Below are 23,684 nucleotides of genomic sequence, written 5' to 3' on the forward strand. Positions count from 1 at the left end.
AATGCCGCTAGTTACTATTCACCATTTTTGTCTAGTAGATAATATAATAATTAACACGGGGATCCTTTTCCTCAACACCTAAGTGATGATTCTCTGTTTAAAAGAATCTGCAATCATCCAATCATGACTTTATCATATCCCGATGCCATCTTATTTAAGTTTGGAATGGTGCCAAAGTGGGAACATGGCAAGGAGAATCCTGTAATTTTGCGTGGGAATAAGGTTATGATTCATTTCCTTAGGTTAGCATAATTAACATTTGATTCGACTAATTCTAGCTGCCTCTTTATTCTTGCATGTTACGGTAATGTCTTTGAAGAATGCCATTATGTCTCAGGGAATCAACGGGATGACTGTTGTTGTTCAGGCGATGTCTACCGTTGTTAGGGAAAAGTAGTTCTCCCACTTGCTCTAGTTTAATTGAGGTTGGTAGAGAATCACGGGTGGATCTTGTTTTAGGATTGATCATATTGATGAAGATGTCCATGATGATGAACCTCTGGCTTCTATTACTTATGACGGTAGCGGAGCAAGGTTAGCGCAACGCCATCAAGCGAAGGGAAATAGAAAGAGGAAAGCTTAATCTGACACTTCTTCTTTAAAGAAGCGGAAGGTTGTTCTTGGTTTAATTGATGAAGATACAGACAAGGATTTTGGTGATGGTTCTGATTTTGGTGAAAAAGTAGGTGGCAATGCTCCTTTTGGTATTATCTTCTCTCATTCTCCGTATGTTCTTACATACTTATTGCTTTCCTTTTTAACTTTTGTTTTCCTTTGCCCTTTTTTGCTGACATCACTTCTCGTTCTAACTGCTATTGGATCATTGATTGTCTTGTTCCCGATACTCTAGAAGTTTCCCTTGTTGACGATGCTAAAAAGTTTAATGATGCTTATTCAATTCTGAACTATCAGTCTATGGTTCTGAATCATGCTCCTATTTCCCAACTGAAGAAGTGTGCCTAGGAGGTAGAGGAGTTTAGGTCATTATGTGCTGTTTAGGATGATCGTGTGAAGCAACTGGAGTAACAGGTTTTGATGGATGCCGCTTGCGATGAGCTTGAAAAAACTGAGTACTATTATGTTCGAGAGGTTGCTGCCCATGTTGAGGCTAAACCATGCGAACTTATGGGGTTAATGGTGGAGGTTATTCCAGATAGCCAGGTTGAAGCTGTTGTTAATGATGATGCTCTGAAAGCATCTTGTAATTGGTGTGGATTTGTTGCCATTTAAGCAATAGTTGTAATTGTATGTTAGGCATGGTAGCCTTTTTGAACAATTTGTGTTGATGGGCTTTGTTGCCCTATTTGAACAAAGTTTGTAACCTTAATTCTTGCTATGTATCCTGTAGACACTTGGTTCCTTTAAGTTTGACTTATATGCCTTTTATGACAAATACGATTGTATGCCTTATATTTGTTTTTGTTGTACCATGGTATGTGTACCTACTAAGGTGGGTTTATTTGCCCTTCCTTTCCTGTAGGTTTTTGTTTATTTGTGATCACAGGTATGTATCTATGGTATTCCCTTTAGTGGGGAATCCTTGGTAGGTTTAGGGGGATAATTTTCATCCCTAGTTATAGCTAGCATGAAGACACTGCTTTGTTTGTATTCCTTTAAGTAGGAATTTATTCAAGGGTTTTCCTTGCTTTGGACATTGAGAAGACATGTTCTCGTTGCCCGGTATGTTGGCATTCCATTAAAATGGAATTTACACAAGGATTTTCCTTGCTTCAGGAATTGCGAAGACATTGTCTCGTTACCCGGTATATTTGCATTCCTTTAGCTAGGAATCGTTAGTTTTCCGAAGCAAGAAGTTTTGTATATCTTGCTTCGAAGACATTTCCTGCGCAGATCTCAAATAAAATGTGTCTATTGAACCTTCTTAGTAATGTAGTACATAACACATGACAATTGTTAAGTCATTTTGTCAGTGCGTGTTTGTACTATATAACCTTTTAGGTTGTAGACACCATAAATTTATTTCGTAGATGCTTAGTACATATAAGATTCGGTCAAGTTCTTATCTAAAGCTTCCATGAACCTAAGAAATGTCCAAGATATGGGACGGAGTGCGACCATAGGCTTATAGTCATATGTCATGTATCAAAGTAGTGTAACTATTGGCTTACGGATCTCTCCCATGGACTCAAGAGGTAATCGCGAAGCGGTAAAGAGATTTGTCCATGACTTACGAGCTCTGCCATGGATTTAAGTGATAATCGAAGCACGAATAACGTGGTGATATGACCCTTAACACATGAATATCAATGAATGTGAAGTATTAACCATTAAGATTGGGAGAGAAAGTCAATCGGTCAAGATTGACTTCCACGACTCTCTTGAAATCTCTACATAACAGTGGCTAAACTTAGTGTTTCTAGGGAGCCTTGGATCCTTTATATAGCCCTTATCTAAAGGATCCTCCATAAGACTAGGGAAATACGTTTTACTCCTTCTCGGGGTTCTAACAATCTCCCTCCAGGAGTGATACGGGTTTCAAAAAACTAACTCCCTAGTAAAACATACAATATTATAAGGAAAGAATCAACTATTGCTAACTAACTCCCCCTAAATGATATACGGCCATTGATGAAGATCTTGAATCTTCACTTTGAATCATCAAATGAATTCGCATCTCTAACATTGTCTTGGTCAATCATTACGCTTCAACCTCCCCTTAGATCCTCGAATTGTCACGCTAATAATCTTCTTTCGATTTTGTTTGAGCTTTGAACTTCATCGTGATTTCTTTGTCCTTTAAACGGTCTTTGAGTTTGCACAGCGGAAATGCGCATTAACTTGACATTCATCGTTGCATCACTTCATGTTGTTGGAAAGACTTTAAAATCTTGGAATCTCCCTCTTCAAAGTACTTGGGCTTTCCTACGTGAACTAAGAACGATCTTGAAACAAGCATCTTCTAATTTAGCATGATTATTGGAAAATTACTAAAGTCTCGGCTTTTGACTAAACCCCAATGGAGAAAGATCTTCTTCGAAATCACTTAGCTCCCCCTAACACTTGACTTGATTAGTAAGCTCGAAAAACTTGAGAAACTCCCCCCCCCCCCCCCCCCGAAATGTATGGGGCATACGGCCAATCAAGTGTGTACTCATCACATCTTTGATAGCCTCTTTTATTCATATATTGCTGGTATCAGTATAGTTGGCTTTGATCGTTGGCTCCTTCGAAGTTCCTAACGTCTCCAATACTCCCCCAAGGATGTGAAAGTTCTTTTCGTTTTACTTTTCTCACTCGTCAAATAAGTAACGCTTCGATTTTGTCTCTTTGAAGTTAGAGTTCAATACCGTACGTGTATTGAAGTAACAATGTTAAGCCCGAGTCCCATACTGAGTGTATGGAAGTCATACGCACATCAACCACATACATATATCCCCCACAATGACGCTTGCATAAAATAAAAGCTTCATTGTTTAAAATGGTTGGCGTGCTCAGCAATTCCCCAAAATATCGTAGATAACGCATATGAGAAGAGCCGTGTGAATCTGAACCTCAAAAATAGTAGAAAAATATGCTTTGGAGGTCCAGATTCGGTAAAGGACTAGGCTTAAAAATTTTGATAAGCTTCAGGGGCCAAATCTGTCAAAATTTGAGCAAGATTCTGTAAAGGGAATGATCTTGCAAAACCTTGAAACCTTTCAGGGACTGAAAGTGTCAAATGTCCACCAGATTTGAGTTGTTGGGCTTTGTAGATTCGGTAAGCCCAATATACATCAAAGTTGTCCACATGAGATTCGGTATTGGATCAATCAATTAAGCATGTGGCCCAAGAGAAACATGAGGCCCAATATATCATTCGGTACTGTATTAAAGAAATAAGTTGTAACCATCACGTTACCCGAATCATATACCGAATGAAATTAATAACCTCTATATACCGAATCCTGTAACGAACCCAATCATCATCATATACCGAATCAGTTTCCATGTAATCTACCGAAGCAAGAATCGAATTATCATCAATATCGAGTCTGATTCATACTGAATCATAATCATCATTATCATACCGAATCTTGTTCATCAGGAACAAAAACAACCGTCGTGAACCAAAAAATCAATCATCGTGAAATGAGCAAATTGATGCTTAACTGTGATTGAATCCGAATCCAAAAGCAGCAATTAAAGTTTGTGATTAAACATCAGCAACCAAAACAGCTTCAAATACTGATTAAAGATGATGAACATGAGCGTATTCTTCATCATGAACTTGAAATCGAATTTGAAGATCTAGTACACTATAGCCTCTAATTTCTTCATCAAACATGCTTCAAATCATCTCAATAACACTCAAAATTCATCAATTTAACCCGAAACTCTCAATAACTCATGAATCAAAATGTTAACCAAAATTCTTCATAGTTTGACTTGAAGATATGAGATCATATGATGAATCTAAATCGAATTATAGTGCTAAGGTAGCATAAACAAGGCATAAGGAACTCGAATCTATAATTAATTCGAGCTGGAACATGCTAAATCGATCTAGAGACCACATAGGTGAAGGTTGTGCATCGATGAACAGAGCCTCAGATTCATGATGAACTTGTTGTCAAACATACGAATTAGATGCCCATGAAGCTTTTGTTGAAGAGGATAATCGATAATTTGATATTTGAATGTGTTGAATAACCTCAATTTGATGAAATCATAATTTGACTCATGATGAATATAATGAATACGAATTGTAGCAGATAGTGTTTGTGAGATAATAATCTGAATCAGAAATGGACTAAACAGTAGGAGTGTTGTTGTTGTTGTTGTTGTTGTGATTTGTGTAATATGAAATTGTAATTGTGAAATGAAATGTGTTTTGGATTTTGATTTGGATAAGTTTCGGTTTAAATTCGGTAAATGAGATTCCGTTTCGAAAAATTTTGCGAAAAATTTTTCAAAAAATTTTGAAGATCTTCATATCTTCGTGATGAAGATTTGAAGGTTTTGGTTGAAGATAAGTTGAAGATGTATGTGTTTTGTGTTTGAAGGTTTGAAGATGGAGGGAAAACATTCATGATATTCATAATGATCTCCTTCATATGATGAAGGCCAAAGCTCTTGATACCACTTGATAGGACCATTGACACATGAATATTAATGAATGTGAAGTAGTAACCATTAAGATTGAGAGAGAAAGTCAATCGGTCAAGATTGAATTCCACGGCTCTCTTGAAATCTCTACATAACAGTGGCTAAACTTAGTGTTTATAGGGAGTCTTGGATCCTTTATATAGCCCTTATCTAAAGGATCCTCCATAAGGATAGGGAAACACGTTTTACTCCTTCCCGGGGTTCTAACACGTGGAGATTGGGCGAATGGTAATATAACAGGGTATAATTTGATTATGAGACGGTATAATTTGATAATGTCTCATTATTTTTGGAGACATATTAATGGTCTTCTCGAAGGGATCAGAGCGACCTAACCTTATTGCATTACTCGTATGATATTAGCTACTAGCTATAAATGTTTTGAGGTGATGCAGACTTCCCGAAGGCAACACGACATGTTCTAGGGTACTACGAACTGTCCGGGGTTAATACCGGCACGTCTGAAGGTAATAAGGCCTTCTCAACCGAGGGTAGTAAAAATGACTTACAATCGAGGATCAGATATGATTCACTTTCCAATTGATGGTAAGAAGTGGTGCATAAATGAAAGCTGGTTGAATGTTGTGCGCACCTTGAGCTGGTGATTATGAGAAACTTGCAAACCATGACCATGGCCACGCACGGGTGGTATCACATCGAGTTCATAATCCGGCACTTTGTTTTATTCCACGACGATGAAAACAATAAGTAAATGTCAAAACTAACGTTGAAGAAGTGATAAGTGATTCTTTATATCCAGATCTAGGAAGTGGACCATTCATATTCGTAGGCTAAAAGAAACATTCGTAAGACAACGACAGCTAAATGCCATGCAACCGTAAAACATTGATGGGTAATGTGTAAGGCCCCACTTGTCAAGGTAATTTTTATATATATTGTTGAATAAAGAATGGGCCAATAGCCTAGTGGTGAATGACTCCCTCTTCCTTAGGGGAGGGTTCGATTCCCACTAGGTGAGAATTTTCCAAATAATTGGATCAAAAATCATTCTTACCGGGCCCAAATGATCCCTTGGTCCCACGCATGCGAAGATTGCAACAATAACAATGCAGGTTCGAATCTCGGGCCTGACATGCTGTGGAAAAATGGGTGATGGTGTTTCGCCAGGCTCCAGTGGGCTACCGGGGACCGCTGGATGGGTTGACAAAGTCAACACAGGGCTAACATGTCCCTGCCGATACACATGTTTCTATGCAACAATATATTGTTGAATAATTATTTATTAATCTATTAATGTATTAAATTACATAAATAAATGATAAACGATAATATTAATATTAAAAGGGAATAGGGTTGTTTTCGCAAATTGAAGAGTGAAGGGGATTGTTTTGCATCTTTGATGAAAATAGAGGGGTGGAATGGGTAAATTAGTGGAATTATCCTACTACTAAATACAAGTGGGTTTTATGCACTCTTATTGGTCCACTTGGCACCCTCCTTGTCACAAAGGTTACTGCTTACCATTGCACCCATTTTAAACCACAAAAAATTGAAACAAAAAGAAAAAAAAATTAAACCAGTCGCCCCTCCCCCATCCCTCTTACCCATCCCTCTCGCCCATCCCTCTCTGACTCACTCTCCCATCTCATCTTCATCTGCTTTCTTCCACCCACACACCTATCATCACTCCCAATTCATCTTTCCATCTATCTCTAAAACCAACCAACAAAAAATGGCGGTTCCAACAACTACACCTTCTGTGGCTCTATCGATATTTTAGGGTTTTTGATGTGGTCCATGAATGATTTCTGCTGCCAGAGGTGATCGATGAGCTTCAAATTTTAGGGTTTTAGTCCTTCTTTTGCTTCGTAATTGACACGGGTAATTGATACCATTGATATGCGGTTTGCTTGATGAACGATTCAGGTCCTTTGAAGCAATCGATGTCTTTCATGTTTCAGGTTAGGGTTTCATGTTTTCCCGTTGTTTTAATCATTTTATTCTATTTTGTCACTGGGTTGTGTTAAGGTTAGAAATTAATGTAATGATTTTTTTTTCCGACGCATACATGGAGGTGTAGTTGATCCCCTTAAAGTTGTTGCTGTAGATGAGTTCGTGGTATCTATAAACAAATAACCAATATGAACTTGCTAATATATGAAACTTTTCTGACCATGGTTTCTTTCTTGATAAATTTATGGGTCATTTATTGATTACTCATCTATTATGATATCAACAACTTAATGATATAGCTGATGCTTTCATCCTCAACCATTTTTTTCGTCATCTTTTTAGAAATTGGTCATGATTGTGTGAGCCACCATGCTTTCATCCAGATTTGACTTATGTTGTATGAAATACTAATATCTTGACCAAAGGTATAACCATCGTTGTTTCATATGTGTGTGTTTATACTCTTTTAACGAACTAAAATCGTTTTGACTAACGATTATTACAAGTGTTGGATGCGTCTTGGTACATGCCTGACGAACAATGAAAACCACGTTAAGAGTATCGGGTATCTATCATGATATGTGAAGCCAAAGTCTCAAGTATTATTATCCTTTTATGAGTAGCATACTTAGAAGATTATGAATGTATTTATATAAATATACATCTCATTACGCTGCCATTAAAGTGGTTCTTCAGCCTCCAAAGGCAAAGAAAAATAAGGGAAACGGTCAAAACGCATTTTTCGGTAAGTATTTGTTTCTTTATTTGTTTCATTGTTCCATAACTGCGTATGTGTACATTTTTGTTTGAATTTGTTGTTGGATTCCAATTGAATTGACTGTAGCATTTTGTTAAATACATCAGTGATAAGTAGTCGTAACATAAATATCATAACAGGTACACCAGCTAAATATTCATGATCCACCATGTGATGATGATGACTCGAATACAAAAGTACAATTACAAAATCCCAGATTATCAACACAACAGTCATTATTATGTGTAATATGTTGGACAGATTTTAGTTCAACTAGAGGAGTTCTGGCAACACATGAGTTTATGGTAACCTTACTTTTTATTACATTTATTTGGTGTTGAACTATAAAGCATGTTCATGATATAATTTGGGTAAATGTGCTTATGATATGGCTGTAATTGTTTTTGGTTGTAGTTTGTATATTATTTTGTGATATGGATGTTGATATCGCATATTTAATACGCGTTTTCCATAGCGATATCAGGCACATTTTGGTCCTTTTGGATACGATTTGGTGTTATTTCAATTAGTGTTATGAAAGTTTGAGTTCTAAGACCAAGGAGATGAAATTTGAAGTTATTTGATGGTTTTAGTGATTTTCTATGAAAACGAGTGAAAGAGATTGGTTCGATTCGAATTAGGATGAAATTAATGAGTTTTCAGCTCCGGAATCAGCAAAAAGGTCCTGGAGCGCCGCTCAGATATGTGGAGCGCCGTTTCAGTAGGCAGGAAATTGAATTCGAGAGTTTTCAAAAGGCCAGAGATCAGGTGAATCGCAAGTTGAGCGCCGCTCAACTATTGGAGTGAAATTTCCCGTTCATATTGATTATAAACGTTCCATATTAATTGAATTCTTCGCGAGGTTTTGACCTCTATATGAGACGTTTTTCAAAGACTGCATTCATTTTTAAAACAACCATAACCTTTATTTTATCGATAAAGGTTTAAAAATCATTACGTAGATTATCAAATAATGATAATCTAAAATATACCGTTTACACACGACCATTACATAATGGTTTACAATAAGAATATATTACATCAAAAATAAGTTTCTTGAATGCAGTTTTTACACAATATCATACAAGCATGGACTCCAAATCTTGTCCTTATTTTAGTATGCAACAGCGGTAGCTCTTAATAATCACCTGAGAATAAACATGCTTAAAACGTCAACAAAAATGTTGGTGAGTTATAGGTTTAACATATATATTATCAAATCATAACAATAGACCACAAGATTTCATTTTTATAACACATCTCATATCAGGAATTTAGGAAACTGCTTAGAGATAAAAATCATTCATATGTTGAACACCTGGTAACCGACGTTAACTTAATACATAGAATATTCCCAAAACAGAACCTCTCGTCTGTATAATAATCTCGAAGTACTAAACCATCCATAACCTGAATGGGGGTTGTTAAGCCCAATAGATCTATCTTTAGAATTCGCGTCAATTAGGGGCCATTTCCCTAATTCTTAGGTTACCAGAATTGAAAAGTGATATTCGGTTTAATAATCCAACCATAGAATGTAGTTTTGCGTACTTGTGTCTATTTTGTAAAACATTTATAAAGCTGCATGTATTCTCATCCCAAAAAAAAATATTAGATTGTAAAAGTGGGACTATAACTCACTTTCACAGATTTTTACTTTGCCGAAAGTAAGACTTGGCCACTGGTCGATTCACTAACCTATAACAAATGTGTACATATATATCAAAGTATGATCGAAATATATTCACAACATTTTTTATTACGTTTTTATGATTTAAGTTTGTTAAGTTAGCAGTCCTCGTTAGTAACCTACAACTAGTTGCCACAGTTAGATGTACAGAAATAAATCAATATATATTATCTTGAATCAATCCACGACCCAGTGTATACACGTCTCAGGCTAGATCACAACTCAAAGTATATATATTTTTGGAATCAACCTCAACCCTATATAGCTAACTCAAACATTACTGCATATAGAGTGTCTATGGTTGTTCCAAATAATATATATAGATGGGTCGATATGATATGTCAAAACATTGTATACGTATATATGATATCCCAAGATTACATAATATGTATAATACAATATAAATTAGTTAGGATATGTTTAGTCTAGATTTGTTACAAAATTTTCGTAGCTAAAACTAGCAAGTTTATCTAATTTTGTTTTACCCGTCATTTCTTCGTTTCAAATCCGTTTTGAGTGATTCAAGTTGCTATGGTTTCATAATGAACTAAAATTTATGAAACTAAATAGAAAAAGTATAACTTTATAGTCGGAAATACAGGTTACAAGTCATTTTTTAAAGAGGTAGTCATTTCTGTCGGAAAAAACGACATCTTGATGACCATTTTGAAAAACATACTTCCACTTTGTGTTTAACCATGATTTTTGGATATAGTATCATGTTCATATGTAATATCATTTTTCCAGAAAACAAACTTCCAATTCAAAGATTAAGATACGTTTTATTTTTTAACCCAAAACAGCCCCCGATTTCACTACGACAGCGTATGTCCGGTTTTACGGTGTTCTTCGTGTTTCCAGGTTTTAAATCATTAAGTTAGCATATCATATAGATATAGAACATGTGTTTAGTTGATTTTAAATGTCAAGTTAGAAAGATTTACTTTATTTGCGAACAAGTTTAGAATTAACTAAACTATGTTCTAGTGATTACAAGTTTAAATCTTCGAATAAGATAGCTTTATATGTATGAATCGAATGATGTTATGAACATCATTACTAACTTAAGTTTAGTAGGTAAAACTACTGGAAGTGACAAGAAATGATCTAGCTTCAAAAGATTCTTGGATGGCTTGAAAGTTCTTGAAGTAGAATCATGACACGAAAACAAGTTCAAGTAAGATTTCTGCTCGAATTAAGATTGTTATAGTTATAGAAATTGAATCAAAGTTTGAATCTGAGTATTACCTTGATTTATAGAGATAACCTACTATAAGTAACAAAGGTTTCTTGATCTTGGATGATTACTTGGAATGGATTAAAAAGCTTGGAAGTAATCTTGCAAACTTGAAAGTGTTCTTGGTTTTATGAAACTAGAACTTATAGAATATATGAAGAACACTTAGAACTTGAAGATAGAACTTGAGAGAGATCAATTAGATGAAGAAAATTGAAGAATGAAAGTGTTTTTAGGTGTTTTTGGTAGTTGGTATATGGATTAGATATAAAGGATGTGTAAGTTTGTTTTCATGTAAATAATTCATGAATGATTTATAATATTTTTTGAGATATTTCATGCTAGTTGCCAAATGATGGTTCCCACATGTTTAATGACTCACATGGTCTGCTAAGGAGCTGATCATTGAAGTGTATATACCAATAGTATATACATCTAGAAGCTGTGTATTGTACGAGTACGAATACGGGTGCATACGAGTAGAATTGTTGATTAAAATGAATGAGGATGTAATTGTGCATTTTTGTTAAGTAGAAGTACTTCGATATGTTTAACGTTCGTGAATCGCCGGTCAACTTGGGTGGTCAATTGTCTACATGACACTCATTTCAAATAATCAAGTCTTAACAAGTTTGATTGCTTAACATGTTGGAAACATTTAATCATGTAAATATCAATTTCATTTAATATATATAAACATGGAAAAGTTCGGGTCACTACAGTACCTACCTGTTAAATAAATTTCGTCCCGAAAATTTAAGCTGTAGAAGGTGTTGATGAATCTTCTGGAAATAGGTGCGGGTATTTCTTCTTCATCTGATCTTCATGCTCCCAGGTGAACTCGGGTCCTCTACGAGCATTCCATCGAACCTTAACAATTGGTATCTTGTTTTGCTTAAGTCTTTTAACCTCACGATCTATTATTTCGACGGGTTCTTCAATAAATTGAAGTTTTTCGTTGATTTGGATTTCGTCTAATGGAATAGTGAGATCTTCTTTAGCAAAACATTTCTTCAAATTCGAGACGTGGAAAGTGTTATGTACAGCCGCGAGTTGTTGAGGTAACTCAAGTTGGTAAGCTACTGGTCCGACACGATCTATAATCTTGAATGGTCCAATGTACCTCGGATTTAGTTTCCCCCGTTTACCAAATCGAACAACGCCTTTCCAAGGTGAAACCTTAAGCATGACCATATCTCCAATCTCAAATTCTATATCTTTTCTTTTACTATCTGCGTAGCTCTTTTGTCGACTCTGGGCGGTTTTCAATCGTTATTGAATTTGGATGATTTTCTTGGTAGTTTCTTGTATTATCTCCGGACCCTTAATCTGTCTATCCCCCACTTCAATCCAACAAATCGGAGACCTGCACTTTCTACCATAAAGTGCTTCAAATGCCGCCATCTCAATACTCGAATGTTAACTGTTATTGTAGGAAAATTCTGCTAACGGTAGGTGTCGATCCCTACTGTTTCTGAAATCGATAACACATGCTCGTAGCATGTCTTCAAGGGTCTGTATCGTCCTTTCACTTTGCCCATCAGTTTGTGGATGATAAGCAGTACTCATGTCTAGACGAGTCCCCAATGCTTGTTGCACTGTCTGCCAAAACCTTGAAATAAATCTGCCATCCCTATCAGAGATAATAGAGATTGGTATTCCATGTCTGGAGATAACTTCCTTTAAATATAATCCCGTCAACTTCTCCATTTTATCATCTTCTCTCATTGGCAGAAAGTGTGCTGATTTGGTAAGACGATCGACTATTACCCAAATAGTATCATAACCACTTGCAGTTCTTGGCAATTTAGTAATGAAATCCATGGTAATATTTTCTCATTTCCATTATGGGATTTCAGGTTGTTGAAGTAGACCTGATGGTTTCTGATGTTCAGCTTTGACCTTAGAACACGTCAAACATTCTCCTACATATCTCGCAATATCGGCTTTGATACCCGGTTACCAAAAATATTTCTTGAGGTCCTTGTACATCTTTCCCGCTCCGGGATGTATTGAGTATCTAATTTTATGTGCTTCCCCAAGTACCATTTTTCTCACATCTCCAAACTTTGGTACCCAAATTCTTTCGGCTCTATACTAGGTTCCGTCTTCTCGAATATTAAGGTGTTTCTCTGATCCTTTAGGTATTTCATTCTTCAAATTACCTTCTTTTACAACACCTTGCTGCGCCTCCTTTATTTGAGTAGTAAGGTTAGTACGAATAATTATATTCATAGCTTTTACCCGCATAGTATAGTGACCCGAACTTTTCCATGTTTATATATATTAAATGAAATTGATATTTACATGATTAAGTGTTTCCAACATGTTAAGCAATCAAACTTGTTAAGACTTGATTAATTGAAATAAGTTTCATATAGATATTTGACCACCCAAGTTGACCGGCGATTCACGAACGTTAAAACTTGTAAAAACTATATGATGACATATATATATATATATATATATATATATATATATATATATATATATATATATATATATATATATATATATATCATATAGTTTTTACAAGTTTTAACGTTCGTGAATCGCCGGTCAACTTGGTTAACATGTATATATATATATATATATATATATATATATATATATATATATATATATATATATATATATACTCATTGTTAATATACCTAGTGAGGTACTTAATTATCATACTATCATGTTAACTATATATATATATATATATATATATATATATATATATATATATATATATATATATATATATATATATATATATATATATATATATATATATATATATAGTTAACATAATAGTATGATAATTAAGTACCTCACTAGGTATATTAACAATGAGTGATATACATAAAAAATGAGTTTATTGAATTAAGAAACTCGAAACGGTATATATAACGATTATCATTATAACGTCTTACTAATTACATATAAATCATATTAAGATATTGATACACTATGATAAACATGATAAATGATAAGTAAATATATCATTAAGTGTATTAACAATGAACTACATATGTAAAAACAAGACTACTAACTTAAGGATTTCGAAACGAGATATATATGTAACGATTATAGTTGTAACGAAATTTAAATGTATATATATCATATTAAGATATATTAATACATCATAATATCATGATAATGTAATAATTTAACATCTCATTAGATATAATAAACAATGTGTTAACAACATTTAACAAGATCGTTAACTTAAAGGTTTCAAAACAACACTTACATGTAACGACTAACGATGACTTAACGACTCAGTTAAAATGTATATACATGTAGTATTTTAATATGTATTCATACACTTTTGAAAGAATTCAAGACACTTATCAAAGTACTTCTACTTAACAAAAATGCTTACAATTACATCCTCATTCATTTTCATCAATAATTCTACTCGTATGCACCCGTATTCGTACTCATACAATACCTAGCTTCTAAATGTATTTACTATTGGTATATACACTTCAATGATCAGCTCTTAGCAGCCCATGTGAGTCACCTAACACATGTGGGAACCATCATTTGGCAACTAGCATGAAATACCCAACAAAACAACAAACTAATGGAGCCTATATTGACTCCATACTTTCACGTGAATGAGCAACCACAAACACACTTTCATTTTCAATTTTCATGCATCAAACTTCTCTCTCTCAAGTGTTCTTCCTTTGTTCTAAGTGTTCTTCATCGTCTTCATCAAAATCTAGCTCAATCTAGTTCATAAATCCATACATAAACCAAGTTATACAACAACTACTCAAGAACACACCAACAACACTTCCAAGTTTGCTAGCTTACTTCCAATCTTGCAAATCCACTTTGAGTGATCATCCAACCTCAAGAAATCTTTATTATTTACAGTAAGATATCTTTCTAATACAAGATAATACTAATATTCAAACTTTGATTCAATTTCTATAACTTTAACAATCTTATTTCGAGTGGAAATCTTACTTGAACTTGTTTTCGTGTCATGATTCTACTTCAAGAATTTTCAAGCCATCCAAGGATCCTTTGAAGCTAGATCTATTTTTCTCAATTCCAGTAGGTTTATCCACAAAACCTGAGGTAGTAATGATGTTCATAACATCATTCGATTCATATATATAAAACTACCTTATTCGAAGGTTTAAACTTGTAATCACTTGAACATAGTTTAGTTAATTCTAAACTTGTTCGCAAACAAAAGTTAATCCTTCTAACTTGACTTTTAAAATTAACTAGACACATTTTCTATATCTATATGATATGCTAACTTAATGATTTAAAACCCGAAAACACGAAAAACACCGTAAAACCGGATATACGCCGTAGTAGTAACACCGCGGGCTGTTTTGGGTTAGTTAATTAAAAACTATGATAAACTTTAATTTAAAAGTTTTTCTTCTGGGAAAATGATTTTTCTTATGAACATGAAACTATATCCAAAAATCATGGTTAAACTCCAAGTGAAAGTATGTTTTTCAAAATGGTCATCTAGACGTCGTTCTTTCGACTGAAATGACTACCTATATAGCTACGTGAAAATTTTTATGTTTAGATTCATAAACTTAAGATCAATATGAAACCATAGCCACTTGAATCACTCAAAACGGATTTAAAACGAAGAAGTTATGGGTAAAACAAGATTGGATAATTTTACTTGTTATAGCTACGTGAAAATTGGTAACAAATCTATATTAATCATATCCTAGCTAACTTATATTGTATTATACATGTATTCTAATATATTATGTAATCTTGGGATAGCATAGACACGTATGCAAATGTTTTGACATATCATATCGACCCATGTATATATATATTATTTGGAACAACCATAGACACTCTATATGCAGTAATGTTTGAGTTAGCTATACAGGGTTGAGATTTATTTCAAAAATATATATACTTTGAGTTCTGATCTAGCCTAAGACGTGTATACACTGGGTCATGGATTGATTCAAGATAATATATATCGATTTATTTCTGTACATCTAATTGTGGAAAAATAGTTGTAGGTTACTAACGAGGACAGCTGACTTAATAAACTTAAATCATTAAAACGTATTATAAATGTTGTAAATATATTTTGAACACACTTTGATATATATATACATATTTGTTATAGGTTTCGTGAATCGACCAGTGGCCAAGTCTTACTTCCCGACGAAGTAAAAATCTGTGAAAGTGAGTTATAGTCCCACTTTTAAAATCTAATATTTTGGGATGAGAATACATGTAGTTTTATAAATGTTTTACGAAATAGACACAAGTAATTGAAACTACATTATATGGGTGAATGATCGAAGCCGAATATGCCCCATATGCTTGGTAGCCTAAGAATTAGTAAATCGATCTACTAATTGACGTGAATCCTAAAGATAGATCTATTGGGCCTAACGAACCCCATTCAAAGTACCGGATGCTTTAGTACTTTGAATTCGTTTTTATCATGTCCGAAGGATTTCCCGGAATGATAGGGGATATTCTTATATGCATCTTGTTAATGTCGGTTACCAGGTGTTCACCATATGAATGATTTTTATCTCTATGTATGGGATGTATATTGAAGTATGAAATCTTGTGGTCTATTATTACAATTTGATAAATATATAGGTTAAACCTATAACTCACCAACATTTTTGTTGACGTTTAAAGCATGTTTATTCTCCGGTGATTACTAAGAGCTTCCGCTGTTGCATGCTAAAATATGGGCAAGATTTGGTATCAGCATGCTTGTATAATATTGTTTAAAACTGCATTCGAGAATTACTTTGTTGTAACATAAAATTATTGTAAACCAATATGTATTGGTAGTGTGTAAATATGATATTTTTAGATTATCATTTCTTGATAATCTAGGTGGTGTCCTTTTAACCTTGTCAATAAAATAAAGGTTATGGTTTGTTTTTAAAAATGAATGCAGTCTTTGAAAAACGTCTCATATAGAGGTCAAAACCTCGCAACTAAATCAATTAATATGGAACGTTTATAATCGATATGAATGGGACATTTCACATAGGTTCTCTGTCCTTTCTACTCAAAGCGTCTGCTACCACATTTGCCTTCCCCGGATGGTAACGAATCTCGAAATCATAATCATTCAATAACTCAATCCACCTACGCTGCCTCATGTTTAGTTATTTCTGATTAAATATGTATTGGAGACTTTTGTGATCGGTATATATAATACTTTTGACCCCATATAAGTAGTGCCTCCAAGTCTTTAATGCAAAAACAACTGCGCCTAATTCTAAATCATGCGTCGTATAATTCTGCTCGTGAATCTTCAATTGTCTAGACGCATAAGCAATTACCTTCGTTCGTTGCATTAATACACAACCGAGACCTTGCTTTAAGGCATCACTATATATCACAAAATCATCATTCCCTTCAGGCAATGACAATATAGGTGCCGTAGTTAACTTTTTCTTCAACAATTGAAATGCTTTTTCTTGTTCATCCTTCCATCCAAATTTCTTCCCTTTATGCGTTAATGCAGTCAAGGGTTTTGCTATTTTGGAAAAATCTTGGATGAATCTTCTGTAGTAACCAGCTAATCCTAAAAATTGGCGTATGTGTTTCGGAGTTTTTGGGGTTTCCCATTTTTCAAAGGTTTCAATCTTTGCCGGATTCACCTGAATACCTTCTTTGTTCACTATGTGACCGAGGAATTGAACTTCTTCCAACCAAAATGCACACTTTGAAAACTTAGCGTACAATTTTTCTTTCCTCGACAACTCTATAACTTTTCTCAAATGTTCTTCATGCTCTTGATCATTCTTTGAGTAGATAAGTATGTCATCGATGAAAACAATGACAAACTTGTCAAGATATGGTCCACGCACTCGGTTCATAAGGTCCATGAACACAGCTGGTGCATTAGTCAAACTAAATGGCATAACCATAAACTCGTAATGACCGTAACGCGTCCTAAAAGCTGTTTTCGAAATATCATCCTCCTTCACCTGCATTTGATGATATCTGGAACGTTAATCAATCTTCGAATAAACTGGCGAACCTTGTAGTTGATCAAATAAGTCGTTGATTCTCGGTAGTGGGTAACGGTTCTTGATGGTAAGTTTGTTTAACTCTCGGTAGTCGATATACAACCTGAATGTACCATCTTTCTTCTTGACAAACAAAACAGGAGCTCCCCATGGTGATGTGCTTGGTCGAATGAAACCACGCTCTAAGAGTTCTTGTAATTGTCTTTGGATTTCCTTCATTTCACTGGGTGCGAGTCTGTATGGAGCACGAGCTATTGGTGCACCTCCTGGTACGAGATCTATTTGAAATTCAACAGATCGGTGTGGAGGTAGTCCCGGTAATTCTTTCGAAAATACATCGGGAAATTCTTTTACGACGGGAACATCATTGATGTTCTTTTCTTCGTGTTTGACTTCTTCGATGTGTGCTAGAATGGCATAGCAACCTTTTCTTATTTGTTTTTGCGCCTTCAAATTACTAATAAGATTTAGCTTCGCGTTGCTCTTTCCTCCGTACACTATTAAGGGTTTTCCTTTTTCTCTTACAATGCGAATCACATTTTTGTAACATACAATTTTCGCTCTCTCCTTTTTCAACCAGTCCATGCCGATTATCACATCAAAACTCCCTAACTCTACTGGTATCAAATCAATCTTAAACGTTTCGCTAACCAGTTTAATTTCTCGATTCTGACATATCTTATCTGCTGCAATTAATTTACCATTTGCTAATTCGAGTAAAAATTTATTATCCAAAGGCGTCAATGGACAACTTATTTTAGCACAGAAATCCTTACTCATATAGCTTCTATCCGCACCCGAATCAAATAAAACATAAGCAGATGTATTGTCAATAAGAAACGTACCCGTAATAAGCTCCGGGTCTTCCTGTGCTTCACGTGCATTAATGTTGAAGACTCTTCCTCGGCCTTGCCCATCATTATCCCCCTGATTTGGACATGCATTTTTGTAATGGGCCTTCTTCCCGCATCCGAAACAGGTAATATCGGCATAACTTGTTGATGTTATGCGAGGTGTATATGAAATAGCTTATATTTTACTAGGAAAAACTATTAAATACGATACAATTTTACACAAGATATTTATTTATTTATAGAATGGATATACCTAAACCTTGCTACAACACTTACAGGCAGTGTACCTAATCGTACAGTAGTGTAGTTTTTAGTAAGTTCGGTTCGTTCCACAGGGAAATCTTTTAAACAAAGCTTAAATCTATATTAGTTTTAATTTTATAAAAATACAAATATATATAAGTAATATTATTATTATAAAGGGGGGTTTTTACCGTTTAATGACAGGTTTGTCGATTTTTAAAACTTTAGTCGCAGTTAAAACCTAATGTAAAAATATTAAATAAATAAAAGACTTAATTTAAAGCGTAAAGTAAATAACGATAATGAAATTGCGATAAATAAAAGTGCGATAAAATAAACTTGCGATAATTAAATAGTACGATAATTAAAAGTGCAATTAAATACAATGACAATAAATAAAAGTGCGATAATTAGAAGTGCAATTAAATATGAAAATAAAGGAATTATGCCTATTTAAACTTCCGTAATCATGATGTTTGACGTGTTGATTTTAGTTTATTCCCATGGGTTAATTGTTCTTTGTCCTGGATTATTTAATATGTCTGTCTGGTTTTTGTCCATAACAGTCCATCAGTCATAAATATAAAGTGCGAGTGTCCTCGTCAAATTATCCTTATATACGAAGTCAAATATTCCCACTAATTGGGGACTTAAACTGTAACAAGGTCTTAATACTTTGTTTAATAATTACACCCGGATATCGACTGCGTGTAACCCAAGGTTTTAATACTTTGTTATCAATTATGCCAAGTGTCCTTGTACATAATTTCACCCTTGTTTTAATAATTCTATAGACTATTAATCCATTTCCGTGTCCGGTTAAATGAACGATTATTCGTACATATAAATATCCCGCCCATCGTATTCGATCGAGTGTATATGGTTATTTATAGGGACGTCCAATTGTAAATCTTTATATTAAAATTAACAAACTATCATTTAGTTAAACAAGTATAAAGCCCATTAATAGCCCATAGTCTAATTTCCACAAGTGTCGTTTTTTTGTCCAAACCCCAATTATGGTGCAAAGCCCAATTACCCAATTTTAATATTTTTAGCCCAACATCATGATTACTTCGGCTTAAATAAGCATAATAATAACTTAGCTAAGAGACATTAAATTAAAAAGGTTGAACATAACTTACAATGATTAAAAATAGCGTAGCGTTACACGGACAGAATTTCGACTTACACCCTTACAACATTCGCTAACATACCCTTATTATTAGGATTAAAATTATAATATATATATATATATATATATATATATATATATATATATATATATATATATATATATATATATATATATATATATATATATATATATATATATATATATATATATATATTTTTACGTATGATGAAAAGAAAATAAAGTAAATAATCCGTCGAATTGTATGGCCTTTTATAGGTGGATTTCTGATTTTGTGGGCTCCGCGAGTGCGACCTTTTTGGGCTTTATAAGCTCCGCGAGTGCGGAGCTGTGGAATCCAGCTCACACAAGTTTGGCTCCTAGCTTGCCGACGGATTTTATTATATAAATATAATATAAATATATAATTTATATAATTAATTATATATTATAATATATTTATATACATAATTAATTTGTAACTTTCGGTCCGTTGCGTCGTACGTTGAAAGTTGGTTCATGTCTCGGTTCCGGATTTTCGAACGTCCTTTCGTATAATTTAATATCTTGTACTTTGCGTTTTGCGTCTTGTACTCTTGTAATTTTGAGACGTTTCTCATCAATAATTTGAACCTCTTTGCTTGTACTTTGTACTTTTAAGCTTTTTGGTCGTTTGCGTCTTCAATTCGTCGAATCTGTCTTTTGTCTTCACCTTTTAATATTTAAACAAATATTCCTTGTAAATAGGACAACTGCAACTAAAAGCTTGTCTTTCTTGAGGGATAATGCGATGAAATATATGTTCATTTTTAGCATTATCAAATATTCCCACACTTGAGCGTTGCTTGTCCTCAAGCAATATAGTCTTGAAATATACTAGAATCACTTCTTTATTCTTCACACTTTGTACATCAGTGATTTCATTACGGCGGTATGAACAATGGTAGTAACGTTATGGTTTACAGTCCCACATGACTATAAAAATTTAGATCCTTTAAGGAAATTGGATCTTTATGAAAACATTTGATCTTTTTGAAAATTCAATCTAGTTTTTACCCTAGATAAGTTTTCCGGAATAACCCTTCACCGGTGTTTGCAAATTCTTTTTGTGGGTTTGGTGGGTTTCAGATTTGAAAACTTTAGCTCAAAACTTGCGGTTTTGTGTCACCCACTTGCTAACCTTGTATTGGGAAAGCAACACGTCCAGTATACTTGCTCCGTATATTACCTTTCGGTAAACTACCGTCCGGTTGTAAAGGAAAGCGTTGAACAAGCAACTGTTAAGGCAATGTCCCCTGACATGCTTTTAATTATGGTCTATAACATGTCGGATGCAATTACTATCCTTGGTAGGAGCAATAGTAAAGCTCACCCTTATAATTTTCCGGTCTGGCACAAGGTCCTGTCTTTGACCATGCTATGCAACCACTGTTCTTACAGTTGACACCCGATTTGGTTCAGGTGACCTAATGAATTCCAGGTGAATTCCTAGGATTTTACGTTCAATGGTAATGAACCCATTGAAAATGGGTTTTCAGAAAACAAATCGGTTTGAAATTTTGATCAAAATATTTTCTCGTTCAAGCTCGAGTTTAGATATCATTGAATTCCATGAGTTTGTAATTCTCAAGCTTTAAGGTCAATCTCAAGGATTGAGTAATATCAGTCTTAAAAGCTGATTTTTGATCTTTAAGGAGATTATCCTTTCTGGGGATCTGATTCATTAGTCTTATCAAGCTAATTTGCACGACGTCCTCCCCATTTTGCAAGACAGATCCTCTCATGGTTAGGATAAGTCCGACCACTTGGCGACCCTGTTTGATGCCGAGGTCCGTGGATTTCCTGCTGATTTTAGTGATGATTTTTCTAGATTTTTCGTCAACCTACAGCTGGTCTGGACGACAACTTCATGACCTAAATCAAGAAGCGCGTTTCTTTTTCGGAAGACTTTACTTCCTTTTAACGATGGAGTTGATTCATCGTGTAGATCCATCTTTCTTTCAAATATATTATAAGGAATTGGGTAAAACGGTTTAGATTAGTCCAAAGCAAAAGTATCTTCAGTTATTTGTACAAAAATATGTGACATATGTTTAAGATAACTTGGTAAATTTTTCCACACTTGGCTTTTATTTTCTTTTATTTGCCTTTTTATTGTCCTCTATTCCATTTTAAATGAATTCGAACATTTTGGTTTGTTTCTCAATTTATGTCCTTTCCGAGGTAACAATAATTTCGGTGTTAACACCTAGTTTTATCGTTCATAAATATGTATAAACATGATTTTGAGTTCATTTAATTGAAAATTTTAAAATTTTTTACTAGAAATGGGTAGTCAGTATATAAGAATAGGGCTGTTCTTTGTTATCAGAGGGCCCTAGATTCTAATACAACTACTACGTTACTAGTATTTTTAATGGTAACCAAGTGTTTAAGTTAAAAATTTTTAAAAATCCGAAAGAATTTAACCCCTTCCCACACTTAAGATCTTGCAATGCCCTCATTTGCAAGAAATCAGTAACAATTTAAATTATTGAGGGTGATTAGCGTAGAAAAATAATTAAATTTTACCAAAGTTTCTAAACATATTGGCGTTTGTTTGCTGAATGATAAATGGTGCACATCATTTGCTCATTCTGTTTTGTTGTTACATCACATTTGTTTTTCATTTTTGTCGTCAAAAGTACTAGCTTTTGCTGAACTTAATGCCAGTCTTTGAAAATGCGCTGTTTTACCCTGTTTTGTACATGAGATAAACTACAAACACATATATACATATTTTTGAAGTTGGGTTTTCACACCACATTCAAAAATTATTAAAATCTAATAAAGTTAGAAAATTATAAAAGCTATTATAATAAGAAAATAAGAAATAAGAAAATTAAGAATTAGTAACATTACAATAAAATAAACAAAAATAGAAAATTACGGATGAGGAGGATGGTTCCATTATGGGTCCCAAGCGTATCCATAGATGCTGTAAAATGCTTGGGCCGGGTCATATGTAGGATATGGAGGTCGGCTCTCTAAAGTCCAAGGAGCAAATTCGGGCATAACGGTAGGAATGTAGTCTCTACCTACGTGTGTACAATGATTTATGATTTGGCTTTGATGATACTGCCAATCTTGAAATGCTTTTTGTCTAGCCATTTCATACTCGTGTCGAGCCATAAAAATTTGCATTTCCATCATTGAATTACCCGCTCCCAGTTGACCTTGCTGTTGATCTCTCTCAACCTATGGATGTCTGCCATCATAACGTGCTGCCGCGTTGTTTCGTTTCTTTATGACCTTAGCACCATAATAAACACGCAAATCTATTCTATCGTGGGGTTCTGGTTCTGCCATTAATATTCCCCCCGACTTCTATCCACACCAAGATATTCAGCAATTAAAGTAATAAATATACCACCTCCTATTATGCTACCACGCCTCATACCCCTAACCATAGTCAATAAATAATAACCCACACAAAAAGGTATACTTACAGCGCTCTGTGGGTCTCGAATACACATGTGGTAAAACAAATCCTGTTCATTTACCTTTTCCTTATTCTTACCTCGTTGTGTAATCGAATTGGCTAAAAACCTATGGATTACTCTTAATTTAGCTATATCAATATCAAGATAAGAGTATAATCCCCCCTAGAATCGGCGATGGCTAGTCATCCTACTCCATACGTCATTCGTATCAAAATTCTCATCCACCCTCCTACCATAAACTATTAACCTCTGACAATCA

Source organism: Rutidosis leptorrhynchoides, chromosome 1 (assembly GCF_046630445.1).
Source record: "Rutidosis leptorrhynchoides isolate AG116_Rl617_1_P2 chromosome 1, CSIRO_AGI_Rlap_v1, whole genome shotgun sequence".
NCBI lineage: Eukaryota > Viridiplantae > Streptophyta > Magnoliopsida > Asterales > Asteraceae > Rutidosis > Rutidosis leptorrhynchoides.